General features: G+C 47.4%; 1 long non-coding RNA gene across 1 annotated transcript in view; it reads left to right on the top strand.

Annotated features, from left to right (window-relative positions):
• LOC113956282 overlaps positions 1-7,909 on the top strand; it is a 20,032-nt gene extending 12,123 nt beyond the window's left edge. The window contains exon 3 of the long non-coding RNA XR_003530793.1: positions 7,805-7,909. This is a non-coding gene — a long non-coding RNA (uncharacterized LOC113956282). The remainder of the gene's footprint in view (positions 1-7,804) is intronic.
• The last annotated feature ends 4,052 nt before the right edge of the window (positions 7,910-11,961 follow it).

The following is an 11,961-nucleotide window of genomic DNA, read 5'->3' as shown; positions in this document are numbered from 1 at the left end:
TATATCTATATCTATATCTATATCTATATCTATATCTATATCTATATCTATATCTATATCATCTATATCTATATCTATATCTGCATCTAAAAAATATATTTATACGTGCTAAATATGTAAATGTATATGTATATTGTAGAGCTTTAATTTTAACAAAAATTCTTGACTATATGAATATACATATTTATGTTTTCCTGCGTATATATATATGTGTCTCTCTTTATATATGTATCTATATTTTTAACTTGTATATATAATATCATAATTACATATATACATGATTTTATAAATATAAATTATATTTATATATTACATATATAATCACACATATATAAATATATTTGTGTATGTATATATAAATATATATGTGTATATATACACATATATATAAATGTATGTGTATATAAACACACATACACACTCTGAAAAAGGACTCAAAGAGAGAAAGTTTCTCTTCCTCCTGCCCTCACTTGTTTCTAATTGTGGATGATGGATTGCATTTATATGGTTTCCTCTAATCTCTTTTCTTTAATACAAATATATCTCTGTGAGAATTCCTTGGGAAGGACTGTGGGCAGAAAGCTAATTTAGCCTCGGTACTGATTCATACTCTCTCCTTGCCACACACGTAATAGTGATGGGCTTGTGGAAGTTGGTGTTTGCAGAAAATCCCCACCTGCTTGAGGGAGCAGCTCTGGGGTGTCCCCTGAACCCCTGTCTTTCCCTGTTATCAGCAGGAGGGTGGATGTAAGAATAGAGCCTGTGTAACAGCCCGGGAACGGGGAACGAGGCACAGCAGCCAAAACGGGAATGAAAGTCTCTTTTTAGCTGCTGAACAGAAGATAGGAGTTAAAATATGCAAGCCCATGACAGAGCCAGAAAAATGTGTGCTTTGTTAAAATTAACTGGTGAGGGCTGTTCTCCATCCTTCCTCCTCGGCCGAGGAGTAAACACCACGGCTCCTCTCCAAACAGGAGCTTATTTTTGGGATCACCCGGTGAGCTTCCACCCTTGTGTTGGAGGCACTGGGTGCTGCAAGCTGTAAAAAAATCTAAAAACATCCCCAAATATCCAGCCTGGTGTGATGTACATATTTATATATGTGTGTGTGCATAGACACATATAAATATATATATACGTGTGTGTGTGTACACATATATAAAATATATTTATGTATATACATATTTACAAGTCCTTAGCTGCTCTGTTTGCAAAATAAAGTTTCAGTCTAACTAAAAAAGAAAAGCAGAAAAATCAACAGTGAGTAAACCTCAAGTCATTTGGAGTGAAGTGGTGCTGCCTGTAAAATCAATATGATTTTAGGGCTCCCTTTGCTGGTACAGGTACAAGTCATGTCATGAATCACCTGCAGCACTCGTGGCAAATTCACTCTGTTGATTTAGACTGAGCTTACAGGGAGCCCAAGAGAGTAGCCCTGAATTTTAACCTGGTTCCTGCCACTGCTGCTTTAAAGAGGAGAATTGTTAACTATGATTTAGCTCATTAAAACAGGGATGAAAGGAGAGGGCAGCTCAGAGGGAGGGGAATTAACCCAGCAGGGAGCAAGGCAGGGGATGGAGATGAAGGGGGATGTAAAATCCAACACCAGGAGCTGGTTGGTATGAGACATTTACTGGTAGCCCTTAAAATTTTGGGAGATGCTTTTTCTACTCAGGCAGCGAGATTTTTGGGGGGGGCAGAGGAGGTGGGATGGAGGATACCTGAGAGTAATTTGGGATAAGCTTCGTGCCCCACAAGCCACAAATCCCAATGGATTTCTTTCAAGCTCTTCACCAACTCTGGCACTAAACTTCCAGTAGTTATACTGGCTAATCTGGTGGTCTTGTACAGACACAGAGCAGGCAGATAAGGATAAGGTGTTCCCTTTCCCTTTTGCATCCTTGAAGTCAAACTCCTGTAAGAAGGTATCCTCAGCTTTTGGGGCAGGAAAGGAGCAAGATCCATGTCTGTCCTATGAAACCAGTTCTGATTCCTGTCTGCTTTGGATGGGAGCAGGAGTGGGATTAGAGGATGCATGAAATGTAGTTTTGTGATCAAAGTGAACTTTTAGGTTTGTTGCACTGGGGTGTGACACATAGGGTGCTGTTTATCCCCCCACTGGGTTAAATCAGCATCATCACCCCTTTATGAGTGAGTGGATATTACCCTGCTGCCTCTTAAAAAAAAAAAAAGCAATTACTGTGTCCATTGAGCAGTACATTAAATGACACCATTTAATTACAGCTTCATTTATCTCTGAATGAAATATATTTGATATTTCCATCCAGTATATTATTCCATTCAATTACTGCAAATCTCTGTCCGTTCCCTGCCACACATGAGCTCGTTTGGAAAGCTGGGCACACACACCCCTGAGTACTTGGCTTTTTCCCTCCCATGCCTGGTGAATCAGCTCCAAACTCAGCCCCAGCAGCCTGATTCCGGCCTTTCCAAGCTTTAGTGGAGTTGAGATGTTTTCCAGCCATCCCCAAATATCCAGGGCTGAGCTCAGCATCGCTGCTGAAGGTGCATTTCCTCAGGCATCAGAACCCTTTGGAAAGTTCATCCCAAATGGGATGTCTCACCCTTGGAAAAGCTGCCATTGTATTTCCATAGTAGGTTTGGGGCTGTCAAAGGGAATCTCAAATAAGGCTGATACAGGATTTGGGAAGAGGCTGGAACATCTTTAAGGGATATGGGATGACATCCCAGACCTACTGAGGTCAAAGAGGATTCGATGACCACATCCCTGGGTTTAGGGTTTCTCCTGGAGCCTCTGGTGAGGTTTCCAAGCAAACCTGGAGAGAAGCCAAGCTGAAATCCAACAGTGGCCCATCCTTTCAGTCCTTCCAGCAGAGTTGCATCATAGAATCCCAGAATGGTTTGGGTTGGAAGGGACCTTATACCCCATCTTGTTCCAACTCCCTGCCATGGGCAGGGACATCTTCCACTAGGTGAGGTTGCTCCAAGCCCCATCCTACCTGGCCTTGCCCCAAAAGCTCATGTTTCACAGAATTTCTTGTGTTTTCAGCCACAGAAGCTCAACAAATGAAATAATCACAGGGAGATTTGCCAATCTGGCATAAATTTGGGCAGAAAGAGCTGCTGCTGCTGGCCAAGGACAGACAATTTGCTGTCCGTTCTGCTAACCAGTCACAAGAAAACTGCCTGTTTTATGAGTGTGTGACTAATGGACCATTAAAATAGGGCTTCAAAATAAATAAATAAAATAGCTGCACCTCTGGCCATGTGCTCTTAAAGCCCATCTCATTCTAACTTCCCTGCTGTGGGCAGGGACACCTTCCATTTGGAGGTTGCTCCAAGCCCTGTCCAACCTAGTCTTAAGCACTTCCAGGAATGGGTCATCCACAGCTTCCTGGATTTGTGGCTCATCCTTGGCTCTCCCTCTGCCTTGCCATAGCCCAGCAGAGGGGGAAAGTGCCTGCAAAGCACTTTTCCACCAGCTTTAGGGGCTGGCAGCAGAGCTAAGCGCCCTGATGACTGGATATTTGTGGCTGTCCTCCTGTTTGCACAGAGTGGTGGGAAGCGGGAGAAGAGGATTCCACGGCTTTGGGAATACAAAGGGCAAACACTGTTGAAAGAATAACATTTCTGTGCAGCAAACCAGAAGACATATAGCTGCCCCCTGGAAGCCTTTTAAATATATGATGGCCATGGAACATACAGTCACGGCCTTGCAAAGTGCAGTGTGAGAGGGAGGTTATTCCTGTTATTATTATTTTCTGTGACATTGGCATTTTCTGAGCAGCCTGAAATTGGGCAGGGGGTTAGGGAAGGCTGGGAGGCGACACAGGCAGCATTCCTGCTGCTTTTGCCTTTAGCTACAAACCTGCCTGTGTTAAAGATGTTTTCTTTAAACACAGGTGCCCTCCCTTCTTCATCCTGGGGCTATGAAATACTCAGGCATCCTGTTGAGAAGGGAAGGGAGACAATCCCCTTTCCAGGGACTCTCCAGCTCTTTGGCAGTGCAAGCCCCAGTTCCAGAGCATGGATTGGAGCACATACTGAAGTCCCAGAGATTTCAGTGCTGGAGGGCTTTGCTGAAGAGCTTTGCCTTAAATATATGTTTAAGGTTTGGCATTTTCCAACCCGGGACCTGGCTGGTCACATCAGCACCTGGCAAAGGGCTTTTCTCGCCAGGATCTCACAGTGCTTTGCAGAGGGGAATGAGATGCTGATCTGCTTCTAACTAAGGGTGAAGAAAAGAAGAAAAAGCAAAAGAGAAAGGAGAAGGGTAAGTTAAAAAAAAAATAGAAGAAAAAGTAAAGGTGAAAGTAAAAGAAGAAAGAGAAAAAGAAAAAGAAGAAGAAAAAGGAAGAATGATGGTAAACCATACCCTTTTGCATGATGCTGCTTTCATGGTTGGTTGGCAGATAAGAGAGGAGATGGTGATGCTGGTGATCAGACCCAAAGCCTTAGGGCTCATTTGACCTTACAAACCAACTGGGAGTGTGGTCAGGTGGGAATCAGGAGCCCAGAAGCACACTCAGCTATTCAGAAACAGCCTGGAAATGCTCTTCTGGACCCCAAATCCTTCTCCTGCTGCTGACCTGATGTTGTACAGCCCCATGTGGGCTGAGGTCTGGCATCTCTGAAAAATAGAATCCCAGGATGGCCTGGGTTGGAAGGAACCTTACAGACCATCTCATTCCAACCCCCTGCCATGGGCAGGAACACCTCCCACTATCCCAAGTTGCTCCAAGCCCTGTCCAACCTGGCCCTGGACACTTCCAGGGACGGGGCAGCCACAGCTTCTCTGGGCAACCTGTGCCAGGGCCTCACCATCCTCACAGCCAAGAATTCCTTCCTCACATCTAATTCATTTGAACTACTCACCAAGTGCACTTCCTTGCAAGGAAAAATCACTTTTCTTTCTAGATTAAAGAACATTGTTCCTTTTCCTTCAGCCTCACAGTTTCTTTTTCATTACGTCTTGGGAGAAAGGAACACAAATAGAGACACAGGAGAAACCTGACAGGATTCAGCTTAATAGGGAATATGGGACAGTATTTTGCTTTTAGATCTGTGCTGCACCTCTCATCTTTATTAGAGAAGTTGACAACTGAGCTTATTTCTCTGTGTGATAAATCTACTGTAGTAAAAGGCTGTTCCCAGATGGCAATAGCTGGCACATGGGAGTACACACAGATATGAGCAAAACATCAGCACTCCCAACAGAAACCATCGGCTGGTCAAAAATTCTTCAGTTTTAGTGGTGTGTGAAACGCCACGTGAAACACATTCCCTCCGTAAAAATCATGGGGGATGTTATTTTCAAATGAACTCTTTAATTAAGAGGGTTTTTTTCTTTAGTCTTAAAGTTTCACTCGGTTCTGGAACAGCAAAAGAAACCAACACGGCCAATCTTAGCAGGATGCCACAGGAGTATTGGAAAACTGTGTGTGGGGGGGAGGGTGTAAGAGATAATTTAGGCTGTAAAATGCTAATTAGCTACTGGGATTGCCAGACCATTTGTTGGCTGCAAATACCTTTACTATGAGGACACACAACTGCATTCAGCCCCGGGGGAAACCACGCTGGCTGCAGAGGTTGTGCCTGTGGAGGAGGTGGGGTGGGAATAAGCTCTTTGCCCCCAAGGCACAGACACGAAGCTGTCACAGCTGTAACACGTCTTTCAAAGCAGGTTAAATCTCGTGCTCTCCATTACCTTATTATCTAGAGCCCATCTGTTTCCCTTTGGGACGGTGTGGCTCCCATTCCCACCCTGGATGGGAGGTGGGCAGGGCCGCGGAAGTTGAGCTGTGTCCTCCCCTCCTTCCCTCATGCCACGACTTTCTCCTGTTTCTGGCTGCAAATCTAATAAAACACAAACCCCGTGCATTTTGCAAAGCCTATAATTTAAAATGCTATCCATAAATCAAGTCAGCTTTATTTTGCCACAGATGTTTTTTTAGCTCTATTTGCTCTTTCGCCTTTTTTTTTTTTTCCCTGGGCCCTCTGCTCTCAATCCTCTTGGACCTGTGGTCAGGGTTTGCCCTGGGGAACATCTGCCCTCTCCCTCCTGCCTTCATACTCCTTCCCTGTGTAAATCCTTCCACGCAGCCACAGAAATGTGCTATGTATTGTTTATGTCCTACATATTGTTTATGTGCTATATGTGGCCTGTGCGTTATAAATGGTCTGCCTGCTATCTACATGATGTATAGCTATATATTAGCATCCCAAATACATTTACATACCATAACTGTTATATGGAATCCCAGAATGGTTTGGGTTGGAAGGGAATTCAAAGACCATCTCGTTCCAACCCCCTGCCGTGGGCAGGGACACCTTCCACTAGACTAGGTTGCTCCCAGCCCCATCCAACCTGGCCTGGAACAGTTCCAGGGATGCACCAGCAGTTTTTGCCCAGAATCCCCCAGTTTGCTTTATTTTACAGAGGCAGCTCCCTCAGCAGGTCCTTTGGGACGCCCCAACCTCCTGCCGGCAGAGGGGTGAGTTGTTTTTCCGAGGTAAACAGCCCGATATCCGCGCTGGCTCCCGCTCAGAGCGTATTAGTGTATGGATTACATGTAATGCAACCCATTATGCAAGGCAGCTGGGATTACAGCCCGATAACTCCATGTAAGCGCCGGGTTTTGCGGATCCGACGCCGTCTTTAGCAGCCCCGGAGCGGGAGCTGCCGACGTGAGGCCGCTCACACGCGGCGTTCGACGCCTCAGGATGGAGATTCTGCTTCAAACACCAGGAGGAACCGAGCCTCCAGCATTCCCTCCCTGGGGACACCCCTCAGCAAAGGGTGTCCATAACACTGGAGAAGGCATCTGTGGTCTTTCCACTCCTGGGGCACGTCCCAGTGGGAGTGGGTGGGGATGCATCCCCGCCGCGGGGTGCGATGCCTTTTCACAGCATCCTCAGGTCCTTGATGAATCCTCCCTCCGCTCAGTCCAGAAGTACAGCTGGGACAGGGTTTGCTGTAAGGTTGTGATGCCTGTGTGACCTTTTTTCCCCATCCAATCCAAATCCACTGACTGTTTTTGTCCCTGAGCTATCATAGCTCTGTCTTTTGCCTTTTTGGAGTATCATGCTAATTGGGTTGGAACAGAGGCTTTCATTTCCAAACACAGTAGGTCACAGAGTGGCACCAATTATTTCCCTACCAAATGCAGGATTATTTAATCTGAGGCTGGATTTTGAAGCCAGTGGTACAGGGGGATGGGGATGCCCCAATGGCATGGCTATAGGGGCACAGGGATGGTGATAATTATCTGGGAGAGGGACATGGGCAGGGGCATCCAGTGCTTTTTGAGTAGGATTTTGGCGGATGACGTGTCAGATCTGATAAAAGGTGACCCACTGCAGCATCCAGTCAATGTCAGGGTTTCCTGAGGCTGAGATATAACCTGTTCAAACCTGTGTGAGTCTGTCATGGAAAATGAGGGAGCCTGGAATTGCAATGGTCATAGGCAACAGAAGAGCTGGTGGGGATATAATCTTCCTGCTTTCATAGAATCAGAGAATCATGGAATGGTTTGGATTGGACCTTAAAGAGCCAGTTCCAGTTCCACCCCCTGCCACAGGCAGGGACACCTTCCACTAGACCACGGTGCTCCAAGCACCATCCAACTTGGCTTTGGACACTTCCAGGGTTGGGGCAGCCACAGCTTCTCTGGGCAACCTGTGCCAGGGCCTCACCACCCTCACAGCCAAGATTTTCCTCCCAACATCCCACCTAACCCTGCCCTCTGACAGTTTGAACCCATTCCCCCTTTTTCTGTCTTTCCAGGCCCTTGTCCAAAGTCCCTCTTCAGCTCTCTTGGAGCCTCTTAAGGCACTAGAAGGGCCTCTAAGATTTCCCTGGAGCCTACTCTTCTCCAGGCTGAACAAAGCCAGCTGTCCCAGCCTGTCTCCAGAGCAGAGGTGCTCCATGCCTCAGAACATCTTCATGGCCTCCTTTGGACTCACTCCAGCAGGTCCACATCCTTCTTATGTTTAGGGCCATGGAGTTAATTTTAGATTAATCTTAATTAATCTCTCACTCTTAGACACCAGGATGAATCCTCTCAGGAAGGACAGAACACCTGTGGGTTGCCAGTTTCCACGGCTTACAGCAACAGGGAATTTTCCCAGTCCAACCTGCCCAGTCAGCCCAGCAACATTTGGGATCTCTGTCTTCCCTTCCCGAGCTGGGACCAAAGGATGCAAATGTTAAAGCCACTGATACATACAGGAAAACCAGCACCTCTCCAGGTGGGCATGGAAGAGTGGAAGCTGCAGAGGACATGCAGAAAATGTGCTTGGTCCCGGGGAAAAACTGCTCTGAGCTGTTGTAGGGTATTAGGACTGCACAAAGGCAGGCTGTGGGATAGGGATGGAAGCCTCCAGGCTGCAGGACCTTTGCTAATCCCTGAGCTCTGTGCAGCTCATGCAGAGGGTCAGGGCAGTGGGGACAGATGCTCCACTCCTGCAGGGACACCCCACACAGATTCTGTGTCACACGACCAGTTCTGTCCTCCTGGAGAGCTGCTGTTGGAGTTGGGGAGAGAGGGAAAGCAGCAAGGAATCGTCTCTGATTAATCAAATCAGAGCACACATGTCCACAGGGATCAGATCAGCCCCGGGTGGGAATGCTGAGCGTCGCTGTGCAGGATTAAGCCCTGTCTGTCTCCTTCGGTGTCTGGCACTGATACTGGACATCGCCAGATGTTTCTGGGGAAGGTGTAAGAAGTCTGGAAGCAGTCAGACACCCCCCACCCCAACGTTTTCCCTCCTCTGCCTCTCTGCCATGCAGAGGGGACCGTGGTGGGTGCTCTGCTCTGGGCTGAGGGGTGGGCTCTGTGTGTGCTAGAGGATTTCTTTATCTCTTTTTGGTTTTGGGTTGCAACTGGCAGAAGATGCTGTGTTTGTGGCTGGTGGCTGAGGTCACAATGTGACCCATGAGACCAGGGACATGGTGGGGACACAGCTGCCTGGGCTGTGCTCTGGGCTGCACTGCTCACTCCTGGTGACACCACTGTGCCCCAGCCTCTTGTCCAGGAGCATGGACACAGACTTAGAAAGTCCAGCTAGCTCAGGGAAGGGAGCGAGGCAAGGGGTGGAAGCAGTTTGCCATCTTTATTTTGTATTTGAGGTTCTCCCTGTCCCCTGTCAGCTCATCCTCAGCAGGTTAAATCCCTTTCCCTCTCTCCCAGCACTAATCCTGCTGGAGGCAGAGCTGCAACACCAGCTCTGTCCCCAGCCACGGTCTCAGAGGACACGGACATGGATTTTTCCGAGCTGTTCCCTCCAGCAAAGGCAAATGACGGGTGAAGTCCAGGAGTGGGCAACTGAGGACAGGCACTGTCTGCAATATGTGCTCCTGCCTTGGATAATTTCCACCCCTTCCCAGCCTCAGGGCAGGATCTTGTCTGCCCTTGCTCTCCCTTTATTGCCCTCCTTGGCACCTGGATCCCTCTTTGCAGGGTGAAGGGCTGGTTGTTGAGCCTCCATGAGCACAGACATGCTGTGGAGATGCTGATTTTTTTTTTTTTTAGTGGTCTAGAAATAAGATCCATCTTTTCTTAGATCTGCAAGGCTAATTGAGCGGAGGAATTGATTACCATGGGCATGAAAAATGTCTCATCTGTTTAAGTCCGTAAACGACTCGCGCTGATGGAGTTATGAAATCCCTGTGAAGCCCCTGAGGTGTGTTCTGCCAGGGAGCACAAAAGCTCGTGGGGTCCCTTCCCTTAAGAAACATGAAATCCAAGGAGCCATGTCCCATTTCCTGATGCCTCTCCAGAAGGAAGCTGTGATTTCTGCCTCAGCTGGCTCCACGTTTCTCCAATCAGCAGGATTTTCCCTTGGCCATAGCGATGGAGACCATGCAGGCAGCTTTCCATTTGCTGGGCTGGGGTTGATGCTGGTGCATCTCTGTTCACTGAGGTGCTTAGGATCACGGAATGGTTTGGGTTGGAAGGGATCTTTAAAAGTCATCTCATTCCAACCCCCTCTGTCATGGGCAGGGACATCTTCCATTGGACCAGGTTGCTCCAAGCCCTGTCCAAGCTGGCCTGGAACACTTCCAGGGACGGGGCAACCACAGCTCTTCTTCTTCTTCCAGGCATCAAGTGTTACAGTTTGAGCAAGACTTCGGGACACTCTATGTGTTTGGGAGGAATCCTGAGCCATTAGCAATTGCTCCTTTCTTTTCCCCCCCCCCCCCCTAGGATAATATCAGCAGCCTAAGTGGAGGCTTTCTATTTTTCTTTTTAGTGTATTCTCTGTGGTGAGAACCAAATAGTGAGCAATCTGTGTGCTCCAAACAAAATAATGTGGAGATACAGCAGACCCCCTGCTTGGCTGGAGATTGCTGGATAATATATGGCATTCTGGTGAGATAATAACCCGAAATGGAGTGAGTATTTCTCCCTGCAGCATTCACATGAAATACTTAAGGTAGCCCTTTGTGGACAGAGAAGTCAGAGGTGGGATCATCCGACTGGAGAACAGAAAGGGCTTGAAAAAGGGGGATAAAAAGACCTAGTCATTGAGATGATTTTATTTTCTTGAGCTTGCAAGGCTTGGGAGGCTGTGGGATGAAAGAGGGATGGAGGGAATAATTGGAGTTATGAAGTGTGGGCAGCAAGCTTGCTGCTGGGTGAGTTAATGAGCTATATGAAAATTAAATCCCTGGCATAAGAACCCAGCATGGAGATGCTTTCCCTTGGGTTTCTTTCCTGCTGGCTGCCAGCAGGTACTAGGAAACGGGATACAGGGTGGCATGGATTTTGCCATAGAGGATGCCAGGCCAACCTGCTGTCACCCAGTTTCTTTCTTTGTGAAAGGAGCAGACTTTCTAGGCCAGGAAAATACAGGAACTGCTGTCTGTCTGCCTCCCCTTAAGCATCAGCCCTGTGCTGACAGGAGATTACAGTGAGAGTTTGAGGGTCAGGGTGGCTCTTGTGGCCTGGGGAAGGGCTGTGAAGGCAAGGGCAGGGGTTAGAGGTGATATAAAATCAGGGCAAAATGCTGTACTGCAGAAGGTGAGCTCATGAATTTGGAAAATGAAGCAGATTTTCCACTGAACTGTGGGCTCATGAGTGGAAACTAAAAGGAGGAGAAAGACCTCAGTGCATTCCCTGTGTGCCATATGTATGTGATGCTGCTGGGGGAAAAGGAAAATGAGACCCTAAAGCATAATAAGCAAAATAAAGACGAGGAAATATTTAAGCACCCTGTGAAATCTCTTTGGGAATGTGCCACGGAGCTCTGGTCTTTGCCCTCAAAAGTTTAAATCCAGCAGGTGCAGCAAAGGGTCGCCGGGAAGGGCCGGGGAAAAGGGCCTATTTTAGGCCAGAGGCTGAAAAATATCATCTCTGTTTGGCCAAGGAGGTTGGGAGAGGACGTGATGCCTGTCTATAAATACAGCAGGAATGTAAACACCAGGGAGGGAAGCAAACTGATTTGACTGGAAGGGCCGTGTCAGCAGAAAAACAAATCGCTGTGAGCTGGGCAGGAACAAATCTGAGAGGAGATCAGCACACGGCTGCAGGATCCTGGGACGGCTGGGGTAATAGGATTGTTGGGGGGGGAAAGACCTCAAAACTAATTTTGAGGCAGAGCTTGTTAACCTGATGAAAGAGCTGACAGGGCCGTTTCTGCCGGCAGCAAACTGGGAGCTGAGCTGGGAAATCCCTTTGGGGGAGCATTACTGTGAGTTCCCTGACTTGCATCCACAACACCCCGGTGACCCTGAGCTTATGGTAATAGGAGTAGTCGCTATTAATAGCACTACAACGATTCTTTATTTTTATTTATTTTCCGTGCCTGTCTTGTCATATTTGCAAAAAAAAAAAAAAAAAGAATATATTGGAAATTAATATTGGAATATCTGAAAATGCTTCCTTGCATTGGAGGGGTGGAACTCAGGATTAGCACGGGGTCCTCCAGCAAGGTCTGTGCCATAAGTACAAAGGAGGGGCAGCAGTGCAAAGCCCC

The sequence above is a fragment of the Corapipo altera genome, unplaced genomic scaffold (genome assembly GCF_003945725.1).
Source record: "Corapipo altera isolate COAL_440 unplaced genomic scaffold, ASM394572v1 169, whole genome shotgun sequence".
Classification (NCBI taxonomy): Eukaryota; Metazoa; Chordata; class Aves; order Passeriformes; family Pipridae; genus Corapipo; species Corapipo altera.
The sequence above is the reverse complement of the archived record's forward strand: the minus strand, read 5'-3'. Positions and strand labels throughout refer to the sequence as shown.